Source organism: Hylobates moloch, unplaced genomic scaffold (assembly GCF_009828535.3).
Source record: "Hylobates moloch isolate HMO894 unplaced genomic scaffold, HMol_V3 SCAFFOLD_5, whole genome shotgun sequence".
NCBI classification, from domain to species: Eukaryota; Metazoa; Chordata; class Mammalia; order Primates; family Hylobatidae; genus Hylobates; species Hylobates moloch.
In genome coordinates, this window is record NW_026652280.1 from 9,441,793 (window position 1) to 9,454,761 (window position 12,969).

A 12,969-nucleotide genomic window follows, 5' to 3' on the forward strand; every position below is an offset into this window, starting at 1 on the left:
TCAACGTCCCAAGTAGCTGGGACTATAGGCACCCACCACCAAGCCTGGCTAATTTTTGTATTTTTAGTAAAGACAGGGTTTCACCATGTTGGCCAAGGTGGTCTTGATCTCTTGACCTCGTGATCTGCCCGCCTTGGCCTCCCAGAGTGCTGGGATTACAGGCATAAACCACCGTGCCCGACCTGAGTTCAACTTTTTTCACACTTCTTGTTGTCCACCCAAGGTTTCATTTGTACAATACATATCTCTGATTAGTAGGGTTTTGTTAAGTACATGATGATATCTGCAATCTTGGGAAAGGGACTTTATGGGAGGTAACTTCACTATTCCTAAAACCTCCCAACTTGATTCTTCTTTTACTCAAAATATTATTAAATCCCACACTGACCCTGCACTGCAGCATCCTGAGAAAACTCCACCTGCACCTTCTGGGTGTGACACAATTCCTACATTCCATCGTCAGGCAGATAGTGAAGATTACTTGGTACTAGATGGGGGGATGTTTTATAGGAATTCCTGGGCTTCGGTTTAATCCAATGTTGAATGCCAAACCCTCCAAGGTGACACTCCCTCTTTCATCATGTGGACTTTTCATCCTTAAATCTTCTTCTAGTGTGTTGCTGTGTAACCCTCCTTGACTGAATAAACAGTTAGGACTCTATTTCTCAACTCAGGGAGAATTCCTGTTACCTGATGTCTGAATTTGTCAGAAGTCTCACCCAGCCTATTATAGTCAATCTTTATTTTAGAAGCCGTTCTTTTTTCTTTTTTTTCCCCCCCACAGGCTTAATTCACTTTATTTTTTGTGTATAAAACCCTGTGTTGTAGCCACAGCTGGAGCCTGGGTCCTCTGCACGGAGACTCTGGCGTCGGCCTTGACCAGGTGGTCAGTGAATTCCTGATAGGGAGACTTGGTGAATACAGGCTCCTTCCAAAGGTCGGGGGTCAGGTAGCTCTAGGTCTTAGAGCTGTAGGGTCAAAGGTGGCCTTGGCGAAGTTGCCCAGGGTGGCAGTGCAGCCCCGGGCTGAGGTGTATCAGTCATCCATACCAGCCATCATGAGCAGCTTCTTGGGCACGGGCGCCGAGACGATGCCAGTGTCCCTGGGCGCGGGGATGAAGCGCACCAGCACAGAGCCGCAGCGGCCTGTCACCTTGCAAGGGACGGTGTGGGACTTGCCGATCTTGTTCCCCCAGTAGCCTCTGTGCACGGGGACAATGGAGAGCTTGGCCAGGATAATGGCCCCGCGGATGGGAATGGCCACTTCCTTGGAGCACTTAACACCCAGACCGACGTTGCAATTGTAGTCCCCGATGGCAACAAATGCTTTGAAACTGGTGCGCTGGCCGGCGCGGGTCTGCTTCTGCACCGGCATAATCTTCAAAACCTCGTCCTTGAGAGAGGCCCCCAGGAAAAAGTCAATGATCTCAGATTCCTTGGTGGGCAGGGAGAAGAGATAGATCTCCTCTAGGGACTTGATCTTCATGTCCTTGACCAGGAGGCCCAGCTTGGTAATGGGCGTCCACCCCTTATCCTTGGCCTTGACTTCGCGAGCTCCGCAGCCTCGGCCCTGGCCCGGTCCACGGCCAGGTCCACGGCCGCGACCCCGGCCCGGATGCCACTGCGGAAACCTCCGCGGAAAGCTCCGCGGAAACCACCTCGGAAACCTCCGCGGAAACCTCCGCGGAAACCTCCGCGGAAACCTCCGCGGAAACCTCCTCGGAAACCTCCGCGGAAACCTCCGCGGAAACCTCCTCGGAAACCTCCGCGGAAACCACCGCAGTTCCCCATCCCAGGGTCCCCCGGGGCTTCCGGGCCCCCGCTGCACCGGCGTTATCCGCCATTTGGTGTTTTCTCGGAGAAGACGTAGAGGCTGTTCTTCTTCGTCATCACTACTTAACACCCTTTGTTTTAGAAGCTCTTCTGTGTTCCCATCACCACGTAACTTCCTTTGTTTTAGAAGCTCTTCTATGTTCCTCATCGCTACGTAACATCCTTTGTTTTAGAAGCTCTTCTATGTTCCTCATCGCTACGTAACTTCCTTTGTTTTAGAAGCTCTTCTATGTTCATCACTATGTAACTTGTTTGTTTTAGAAGCTGTTCTATGTTCGCCATCACGACGTAACATCCTTTGTTTCCTGTTCTTAATGGCTTTCAGAAAAAACCCGAAGTCAGAAGCACACCGGCATCCACTTTCGGCCGCCCTGCCTGAATATGACATGGATGGGTGTGACCAACATTGAGTCTTCAGGAGGCTCGGTTTGGTAACTTAGGCATAGTTAATACATCCACATCATTTTTCTAAATTCTATGTTCTTTCATCTCTTTCTCCACATTTATTCATCTAAAAATGGTGGGAGAGGTTCAAAATTTTTTTTTAAAACACACTGAAGAATAGCGAGCCTTCTTCATTTGGAATTCATCCCAGTGTTAAAACAAATGAAAGAATATTGTGCAAATTTCCAGGAAAATGTCAATGATGACTGGCTAAATTGGAACAAATATCGAAAGACTCCAAAATGTTTACATCCCAGCTGGAGGCAAGTATTTCATTCCAAGTCAGGGACGGGACAAAGTGAGTCTGCAGCAGCAGAACGGGCGCAGCCTGGGTCCCAGCCCTCAGCATCACCAAGGCGCATTTGTCCCTGAGGACACCAGGAGCTGTGACAAGTCCTGTTCCTTTGGTTTTAGAGGTTTTGTTGCAGAAGCCATCCCCATTTTGACCACTCCAATAATACTGTAAGCAGAGTTCAAAAGCTGAAGCGGGTACACTGTGCCTCCAGGTTGTGTTTGTGGATGATACCCTGTGAGGGTCTGAATGTCATCTGACAGTTGCATCATTTCCGTAGAAGAACACGTGTAGACAGGCCAGCCAGTGGCCCTCTCTGTACAGCAGTGGCTGTGGCACTCAGTGTTGAGTGTGGAACTAGGACTGTGTGATCACCTCCCAGTACTTCCCTTTACTTATCTTTTTTTTGTTTTTTCTTTTTTGAGACAGTCTTGCTCTGTCACCCAGGCTGGAGTGCAGTGATGTGATCTCAGTTCACTGCAACCTCCACCTCCCGGGTTCAAGCGATTCTCCTGCCCAGCCTCCTGAGTAGCTGGGATTACAGGCACCTGCCACCATACCTGGCTAATTTTGTTTTGTATTTTTAGTAGAGAAGGGGTTTCACCACGTTGGCCAGGCTGGTCTCAAACTCCTGACGTCAGGTGATCCGCCCGCCTCGGCCTCCCAAAGTGCTGGGATTACAGGCGTGAGCCACTGCGCCGGGCCTAATTTTTTGTATTTTTAGTAGAGACAGGGTTTCGCCATGTTGGCCAGGCTGGTCCTTATCTTAACATAAAGAATGATAAGGACTTCCTCACAGACTGTTAAGAGAATCAAATAAGTCAACACACATATAGTGCTTAGAGGAGTGAGCAGTAAATACTAGTTTAATGATGTGAATACACACACACAGGCATACTTGATAACGCCTAGTGAATATTTGATCTGTCAGTAACAAAATATTCAAAAAACAGCAATGAAGATCAGCAGTTTCTTTTATAATTCAGGAACTAGATAGCCACAAGCAATACAGTTTCACTTTGACTTTCAGACACCACTGAAACACCTGTGCTAGTATTCAGGCTAAAGCTCTTGAAGAGGGTAAAATATTTTCTCCATCTACCTACCTCTGGCCACAAGCACTTATGTGAATTGGAACTCAGGAAATGGTCAAAATCGATGTACTCACCCCTATTTATATGAGTGTTGATTTAAATAAATTATTGAGATAATTTAACGCATTGATTGTTCAGATTAGAATTAAACAGAGTGACCTTTGAAAATTTCATCTCATGATTACTCTTCATGGCACCTACCATCAACTCTTTTCTTAACCATTGCTCAATACTTCTTAATCCGCACTCCTAGTCCTACCTTCTAGCTTGAAGTTATCATTAAACTAAATAACAGCCTTTAAATGAAAAGCAGGATGATACAGTCTCATTATCTCAACACATAAATCATTTGGTTTTAATGCCACCAAAATCCACCACCACAGTAGCAGTGCCTTTCCCTCGTAACATGGACATTGTTTTCTAGGTACTTGTTCTTCTAAGTCAGAAATGCTCTTCCATTATTACATACTTCATCTGTGACAACCATTTCTGAATTCAGGGTTTTTTTGTTTGTTTGTTTTTTGGAGACAAGGTCTTGCTCTGTCGCCCAGGCTGGAGTGCAATGGTATGATCTCAGCTCGCTGCAGCCTGGACCTCCTGGGCTCAAGCAGTCCACCCACTTCAGCCTCCCGAGTAGCTGGGACAACAGGTGTGCACCACCATGCCAGGCTACTTTTTTTTTTTTGTAGACATGAGGTTTCATCATGTTACCCAGGCTGGTCTTGAACTCCTGGGCTCAAAAAATCCACCTGCCCCAGCCTCCCAGAGGGCTGGGATTGTAGGCGTGAGCCACTGCACCTAGCTGAATTCTTGTTCCTAGTGGCTTTGGGTCCTAAGAAACTTCTGTTTGTTTGTTTGTTTGTTTGCTTGTTTAGAGACAGGGTCTCGTTCTGTGACCCAGGCTGGAGTGCAGTGGCTCAATCACAGCTCAGTCTAACCTAGAACTGCTTGGCTCAAGTTATCCTCCTACCTTGGCCTCCCAAAGTGCTGGAATTATAGGCGTGAGCCATCACACCTGGCCCTTAGAAACTTTGTAAACTATTCATTTGGGTGAACCTAGAAACACCTTAGTAGATCCATTAATTCATTTATTCAACCAACATTTGCTGAGCCCCTGCTCTGCTTTGAGCTCTCCTCTAGGAAGCATGGCAATGCACGCAGGGGCAAGTCTGCATTCTCCCATGTGAGTGAGGGCTTCACCCTCTCGGGGTGAGGCGGAGATGCAAGGGGCTGGGAACAGGAAGAAGCAGATAAAGGAAGGGGACCTGCTTTGCTGGCTGCAGGTACACAGTCAGCAGCTCTGACATAGGAGCTCTCCGTCAAGACATCATCACAGAAGAGATGATTCTTCCTGCGTCTGGGACAACAGCATATACAGTCTCTACCAGATGGCACGGACAGTTTATGGAGGTGGATGTGTAAAGAAAACATCCTCCTCACCACTCACACCCCTCCCCTCACAAGCCTCAAAGCAGCTCAGAGCGTTCTGCAAAGAGAAGGCTCTGGTAGTGCCACAAGCCCTTGCCTCCTGTTTACATGGCAGCGACTGTCACTCTTTTCCCCAGAAGAAATTTTGCTGTACTCTTCGAAAAGCAAATTAGGAAAGCATTCCCGCTGGCAAATTGAATGTGTCTTCCTGCCATTGCCAGCAGTGCCAGGGAAAAAGAATTGGAGAAGAAAATCAGGGTTTTTCCCCACAACCTCACCTATGCTTGGGTGTTGGTACCCACCTAGAAAGAAGAGTGAGTTTAGTGCTCAGTAACAGTCAAGTTTTACCCAGAGCTGGTGGGCGAAGGCCTAGATGTCTGGCCTGCTTTGTCTAATTCTAGAGCTGAGGCTAGAGGAAAAGCCCCTTTCTCTGCGTCTTAGTATCTTCCTCCAACCCAAGATGACAACAAAACACACTTATTTATTTACATAGCTTGGATCTGCCCAAATCTCATGTTGAATTGTAATCCCCAGTGTTGGAGGTGGGGCCTAATGGGAGGTGATTGGATCACGGGGGTGAATTTCTTCCTTGGTGCTGTTCTCCTGATAGTGAGTTCCATCTCAAAAAGGAGCTACCTAGTAAAACTGTCTTGCTGCCTAATCAGCGTCTTTGAACACATTCAGTGTTGAGGAGCAGTGTGACCATGTCAAATTTTGTGGCAAGAAAGTCCCTCCCTGTGAAAGACCATCCACCTGGCCTGACAGCAAAGCTGCCATGAATTTTCAAAAGCCAGTCCAGCTGACAGCCGGGAGGGATGCATGAGTCTCTGGTACCCCAGAAAGGTAATGGAAAACAGGTCTTTGAAAATGACACATTTTACATTAGAAAGGCATTGGTATATACTCATGTTTTAATTCTTCAACACGTGATGCCACAGCCTCTGGATGTCTTCTGGAAAGACCTCTGTCACTCACAAGCATGGTCATGGCCAGAGGAAATTAACCAGAGGGCAATGAGCAATTCCTACTGCTACAAAGAGGGCACCACTCACTGCCTACCAGACCCTCATCCAAGTGCTTTCATTAATTCATCTCATCCTCCAGTCCACCCTATGACGTCAACACTTTGTAATCATCCTCATTTTCTGGTAAGGTGACTGAGGCTCAAGGTTAATGTCAACTGGAGATACTTACACCTGGAACATGAAGGGAGAGCGAAACAGACATAAATAGAAAGAGATCTGAAGATAACAGAAAAGTAAGGAAACACCAGTAACTAGTGTCATGTTACCTCCCTACCATCTGAAGGAAAGTCCATTCGGATGATTAAAACATCTTAGGTATTCGATAGCTTATTTCTAGATAAACTATTTTTTATTTTAAAATACAAATAGAAACATAAAATAGACTAAAAACATGGTAATTAGTAAAGGTTCTTGTAACTGCCTTTGGATGTGTGAATTTGGTGAGGCTGCAGTTCCCAGTGATTCAGTCAAACCCTACTCTAGGGGTTGCTGGGAAGGTATTTTGTAGATGTCAGTCAATTCCGTAGTCAGTTGACTTTATTTGTTAAGGGAGATTATCCAAGATAATCTGGGGCAGCCTGATTCTGTCAGTTGAAGGATCTTAAAAGCAGAAATGAGGCTTCTCTGAAGAAATGCTGCCAGTGAGTAGCAACTGCAGCCCCTTCTGGAGACTGCCCTGCAGATTTCAGACTTGAGTATCGAGCCCCCTGGTTACATATCCAATTCCCTGCAATAAGCCTCTTAATATCTGTCCCCTACTGGTTCTGCTTCTCTGGTTGAACCCTGATACAGCTGTTAAAATGTTATTGTAATTAATGTATAAGGATGAATTAGTAGTATATTGTGCTGGTATAAAAGCTAGTACATTTAAGTGGTTTTAAATTTTTCCCTGTGTTCCCGTTTACCTATGAACTTACACTCTCTCAGAGGAAGGACTCAGAAAATCATCTTGCTAAGCCCAAGTAAACTCTGAATGTAAATTCCATCTGAACAAATTATGAATGAGTGGAGTCTTAATAAAGTTGCAGAATGTTAAATGAGAGAGGAGAGAGTGAAAGATGCACCTTCTCTTTGATTTAAAGCATGTATTCACACATACACACACACACACACATTTTAGAAGAGACCTACCTGATTCCCATATTTTCATTTATTCTAACAGCATTCACTGAATGCCAATGACATCCTGAACACCTTTCAGCCTTATGACTATATTAGTCCTTTCTTGCACTGCTATAAAGAAATAGCTGAGACTGGGTGATTTATAAAGAACAGAGGTCTAATTGGCTCACAGTTCTGCAGGCTCTACAGGAAGCACAGTGACTTCTGCCTCTGGGGAAGGCCTCAGAAAACTTACAACCATGGCTCAAGGCAAAGGGAGAGCAAGCACTTTGCATGGTGGAGCAGGAGGGAGAGAGAGAGAGGGAGGGGAGGTGCCACACACTTTTAAATGACCAGATCTCACCAGAATGCACTCACTATCAGGAGAACAGCACCAAAGGGGAAATTCACACCCATAATTCAATCACTTCCCATTAGGCCCAACCTCCAACATTGGGGATTACAAGTAAACATGAGATTAGGGTGGGGACACAGATTCAAACCAAATCAATGACTCTGCATGTCATTCAACATCCCTACATCTCAGGTTCCTCATCTGTAAAATAGGGATACAAATTGTGCCAGCCTCGTAGGACCACAGTGATTATTAAGTTAGTTAAGGTTTCCAAAGTGCTTAGAATAGTCTGACACGTGGTGTGCAACATCTATTTTGAGGGCTGGGGAAGCTGGCAAGGACTTCACAGAGAAGGAGTTGCTAGAAAGACTTGGACTGGGGAAGGAGCACGAGGTACTATCCTGAATCATGGGCAAACCGGTTGAGTGAAGCTTGGAGGCAGGAAGGAAGAAAGCTTGTGATAGTAACCCTAATTAAACCAGCCTGCCTGCCGTGAATGGTTCTTACTAGAATCCCCAGGAGAGAAGGTGAGGGCCAGATTTTGAACAAAGCAAAGCCTGGATTCTACCTCTAAACCACATATTCAAGATATCTTAAAAATGACAGTTCATGTTTTTCGAAAGGATTTTATGGTTAAACAAGTTTGGAAAACAGGGTTAAATAAAGACTAACAGGTTTCTTTCAAGCAGGATTTCCCCCAGTGACCTTAATCTGCTAACACACTGCCAGAGGGGACCCACAGGCAGCAGTTCCCAAAATAGAGGACAGAATCCTCTTGCTTCAGTGCATCTCCCAGGAAAACTGTTCCGAGGTGCACACTCCTGCAAATGAGCCTTGTATTATCTATATTTTTGCATTCTTGATGCTCTGGCGTCTGGGGCCTTGCTGACAGGGGAGAGACTGCCTCTCTCGGGGCTTGCCAATTCTTAGAGATAGCAAACAACTCACCTGGGAGCCCATCCTTCATATGGAAACTAACAATCCAGAGCTAACACCCACCACATCTTCCAGCTGGCACACATACCCCTGAGACAACGTTCCTCTGCACTAATCATCCAAGAGCCAGGTACTGGACAACTAGGGACAGCCTCTCTAGCCCGGAACCCACTGAAATGATTCAGGTTTACCAATCCTAAGCCTGCCTAGCCTTGCCTTTCCTGTGGAAGCCACAATAAAGCCTCCTGCCCACACTCTGCCCCACCTCTCTCCTGCCTCCTGACACACCCTGGTGCTTCCTCATGGGGCCCAGCAGGACTCTTGCCCCCTCCTCTTGGGAACTGTTAGTAACAAACTGTCTTTTCCATACCAACCATCTCCCAACCTGTTGGCCTTACCATAGCTCAGTAACAATAAAACTACGATTTAAAATACTGGTGTTGGCAAGAAAGGGCTTTCGAAGACATTTAAGCAAAAGAGTAACATCATTACGTTTTAGAAATATTCATCTCACACATCCTCTCTATACCACATTTTGAATTCCCAGAGCAGTATTAGAGCCCCAGGAAGCCCAATACCAAACTGAAATGTTAATGGAGAGACACAGAGGGGTCTGGGGCACCTGAACCCCCACATATTTGGGAGAAGTCCTGCTAAATGTGATGAGACTTTGGGAGTACAGCATGTCTGAAAGAGGGCTGTCCCCGTAACCCACCTTGGATACCCTGTAGCCAGCTGTAGCTTCACCGTGTTTAAGTGATTCTAGAGGTCAGAGGTCATCAGAACTTGTGATTCATCTGCAGCTTTGCAAATGGAGGTACCCCAAGGACTTGCAAAACAAATCCTACCTCTGAGCACTTCATTGCCTCATTTTTCGTATCAGCAATCTAAGGAGGTTGAGGTTGACTCACTTTGTAAAATACCTTCCGGCTCTAAAATTCTGTGATTCCTATTTTCTCTACAGAGCTACTAACTCCAGCAAATTTTATAATCCTATAAAAATCACTCTAAGTCACAAATAATCAGGATTGCTGTAAAACTTTTCTGTGTCCTTTTGTTCTTTTCTATGTGATGCCAGTTCTCCAAAGGGCACTTCTCTTTTGTGAGTTACAATTACCCCTACTATTTATTGTGAGCCAATTAAAACAAATACTGTACTTTGGAAAAGGAAATGTATTTTTTTTCCTAGAACCATGCCAACCTTCATTCCACACCTTGCCCCATCATTTAATCAACTGTGATTTTTATCTACAGTTGGAAAAGACATTAGGGAATTAATGACTCACCGCCCAACCAGAGCACTTTTAGGTCAAGAGGGCACAGGCTGCACCCCCTCCCCCATGCAAAAGAGCACTTGGCAGAACCCTGAATGGGAACTGCAGTGAAAAAAAATAAGGAAATGAATCACTGGGCTTGACCAAGACTTACTAGTTCTGTCTCCAAATGAAGAAACAATGACAAAACTGCTGGTTGTCCGATAAACAAATTAGAGTCAAAAGTGGGAGGCAGAAAGATTTTAGCTGTTATCTTCTAAAGGGAGAAGTTTGTAGCCTGATAGAAGGTGCTTCCCTGGACTTCCATGAAAACCAGCTGCCTGTCATTTGACTTGTGTGTGGATCTCAGGTTTCTCATATATAAAATGTCAGTTTGGAGACAAATGGTATTTCAAAGTAAATGTCTTCTTTAGTCATTAAATATGGAGCTCGATACTGAATCCTTTGACCATGCTCTTTTGTCAATACAGAAAATAGATGCCCAGGAATTACTGGATTGTAACAAAGCTACCAAAGAAGTATGATCATTGCTCAAAGAAATATTTCTGCAAAGTGGGGAAAATAGCCTTACAGTCAGGAGCATTAATCCCACCTAAGCCAGCCAAAATTAGAATGCTTGACAGCACAATTTGAAGGAGAAGGAAATGAGCAAAGAAGATGACGACTGACATTTAGGTTGGCCAGTGGGTTATTAGTCATGAGAAAGAAAGGCAAAAGCAATAATAAAGTAGAAAAGATTTGCCCCATTAGTCAGCAGTGTAAAGAAGCAGGTGTAAATGATAGCACTGAACATTGAAAGATGTGGACCATGCCAGAGAGATTGACCCTGGGAAGCATTCAACTGTTGTAGTCAAACAATGTTGTAATTATTCTTATACTCTTGTAGGGCCATCACTATATATATGTATTCAATATTTATTTATTGAACATCTACTTATACATAACTACCTTAATCATTTTAGTACCTATAGGACAAATAATTTCTGCATTTAAGAACTTTTCTGGCTGGGCGCGGTGGCTCATGCCTGTAATCTCAGCACTTTGGGGGTCTAAGGCAGGTGGATCACCCGAGGTCAGGAGTTCGAGACCAGTCTGGCCAACATGGAGAAACCCCGCCTCTACGAAAAATACAAAAATTAACTGGGCGTGGTGGTGGTCACCTGTAATCCCAGCTACTCGGGAGGCTGAGGCAGGAGAATTGCTTGAACATGGGAGGCGGAGGTTGCAGTGAGCCGAGGTCATGCCACTGCACTCCAGCCTGGGTGAAAGAGTGAGACTCTGTCTCAAAAGAAAAAAAAAAAAGAACTTTTCTGTCAAGTAAGGGAAACAGCTAATGATAACCCACTATAAGTACTATTGCATTTATAAATAAAAAGAACAATGAGCAAAAATATTCTTACAAAAATCTTATGCTCAAGGTGAGATTAAAGCTTGCTTCAAAGAACAGATAAGATTTTAACAGGCATGTTGAGAGGAAAACTATTCTAGGAAGATTAAACAGAACGAGCCAAGGTATTCCTTAAAATGGTTTACAAAACCCTTCCAAAGTTCACCTCCCCACTCACAGTGACTCACTGTCTGTAATCCCAGCACTTTGGGAGGCTAAGGTGGGAGGACTGCTTGAGCCTGGGAGGTCGAGGCTACCGTGAGCCATAATCTCACCACTGTACTTCAGCCTGGGTAGCAGAACAAGAATCTGTCTCAGACACACAAAAAAAGCTGATCTCCACTTAAATTTCCTGCTTGTAATTCTCCCCATTCACCAAACTTCTTGCATCCTCCTATTTGTCAGTTTTTTTCTAAACTTCTGTACCTAGAAAACTCCTGATTTCCACTAGAACAGAAAGTAATTATTTCAGGCTTTGAAGACTATGCGGTCTGACTCACAACTATTCAATTTTTCTGTTATGCTGTGAAAATAGCCATGAGCAATATTTAAATGAATGAGCGGGCCGTGTTGCAATACAACTTTATTTACAAAAACAGGCAGAGGATTGGATATGGCCACAGGTCATGGTTTGCTAAGCCCTGCTGTAGTGCAGCATCACCCTCTCCTGGAAGGGAATGATGTTTTTAGTCCCATGAAATATACATGTACACCCTATGGAATGCAACTGGCTCATGTACTATTGGTGGTTTAATTGAAATTCAAATTTAACTGGGCGTCCTGTGTTCTATCTGGCAATCCTAATAAATGTCCATCAGAATGTCCTGTCTTCATAACAGCAATGCCAAACATCCTAAGCGCTCAATTTCTGGGAAAACGTGTGTCTCTCGCTTTTCTCCAGCAGACGTTTCCCCCATCCCTTCATCTTCAATTCCCATTCCCCCACACTCTGTCCCCTCTGCAAGTTTGTTAATTGTTTTTAGAGAATGAGAAAGTAATTTTCATTTCTTTAATGAGTGTTTAAAGAATTAAGGAACATTTGTCATGTCAGATACAGAAAATAACAGTCTCAAGATTCCCTCATTCCCTGGGTTTTATACTGTTGTATTAATCTAAAAGCTACCCATTTGATCATCTCCTTATAATTCTCCCTGATGATTCAGGAGCTGTACTGCCTGCGGTTGGATTCACTGCGATAACTTATCTCCATAGGACAGGAATTTATTAACTGGTTGCATTTAGATTGGAGCTGTTTTCAAGAGTCTCCTGATCTGAGCTTTTAGAGTAAACCTCTAATCTCCAATGCAGAATTAAAGACTCTGCTTCTTATGAAAGAAATCACAGGCACCAGCTACTCTTGAAGAATGTTTTCCCGTTGTGGGAGGTGGGGAGTGGGGCAGGAGTTAGGACCTGAGCGGAGGGGAATCTTGGAACCCGCAGGCTCTGCCGGCCGCAGCTCTCTTGACACCTTTCTTCTCAGTCACTGGGGTCACAGCTCTTTCCTCTGTGTCCTCCTCTTCTTCAGGTAACTCACTCTCTGCCCTCCTAGCTGTTCACACTAACATACACCATTTATATTTTAAGGGAGCATTAGTGTGTGTTTTTAATGATTAACTGCTCTAGCACAGGTGCCTTCTGGCCACTTCCACCCAAAACCTCCTTCAGCTGAGACCCTGCGAAGTCTTCCTGCCCCTCCTAGGGTGGTGGTCGTAACAGTAACACTATGGCTCTGGGGTGGGAGGTGGCAGGGGAGACTTAGGGTCAACCCTGCCCTAAATCACTGTGATCTTCAACTGCAGAA

General features: G+C 44.9%; 1 pseudogene; it reads right to left on the reverse strand.

The window, feature by feature from the left end:
• Positions 1-760: 760 nt before the first annotated feature.
• On the reverse strand, positions 761-1,690 carry LOC116469924 (small ribosomal subunit protein uS5-like; annotated as a pseudogene).
• Between the last annotated feature and the right edge of the window lie 11,279 nt (positions 1,691-12,969).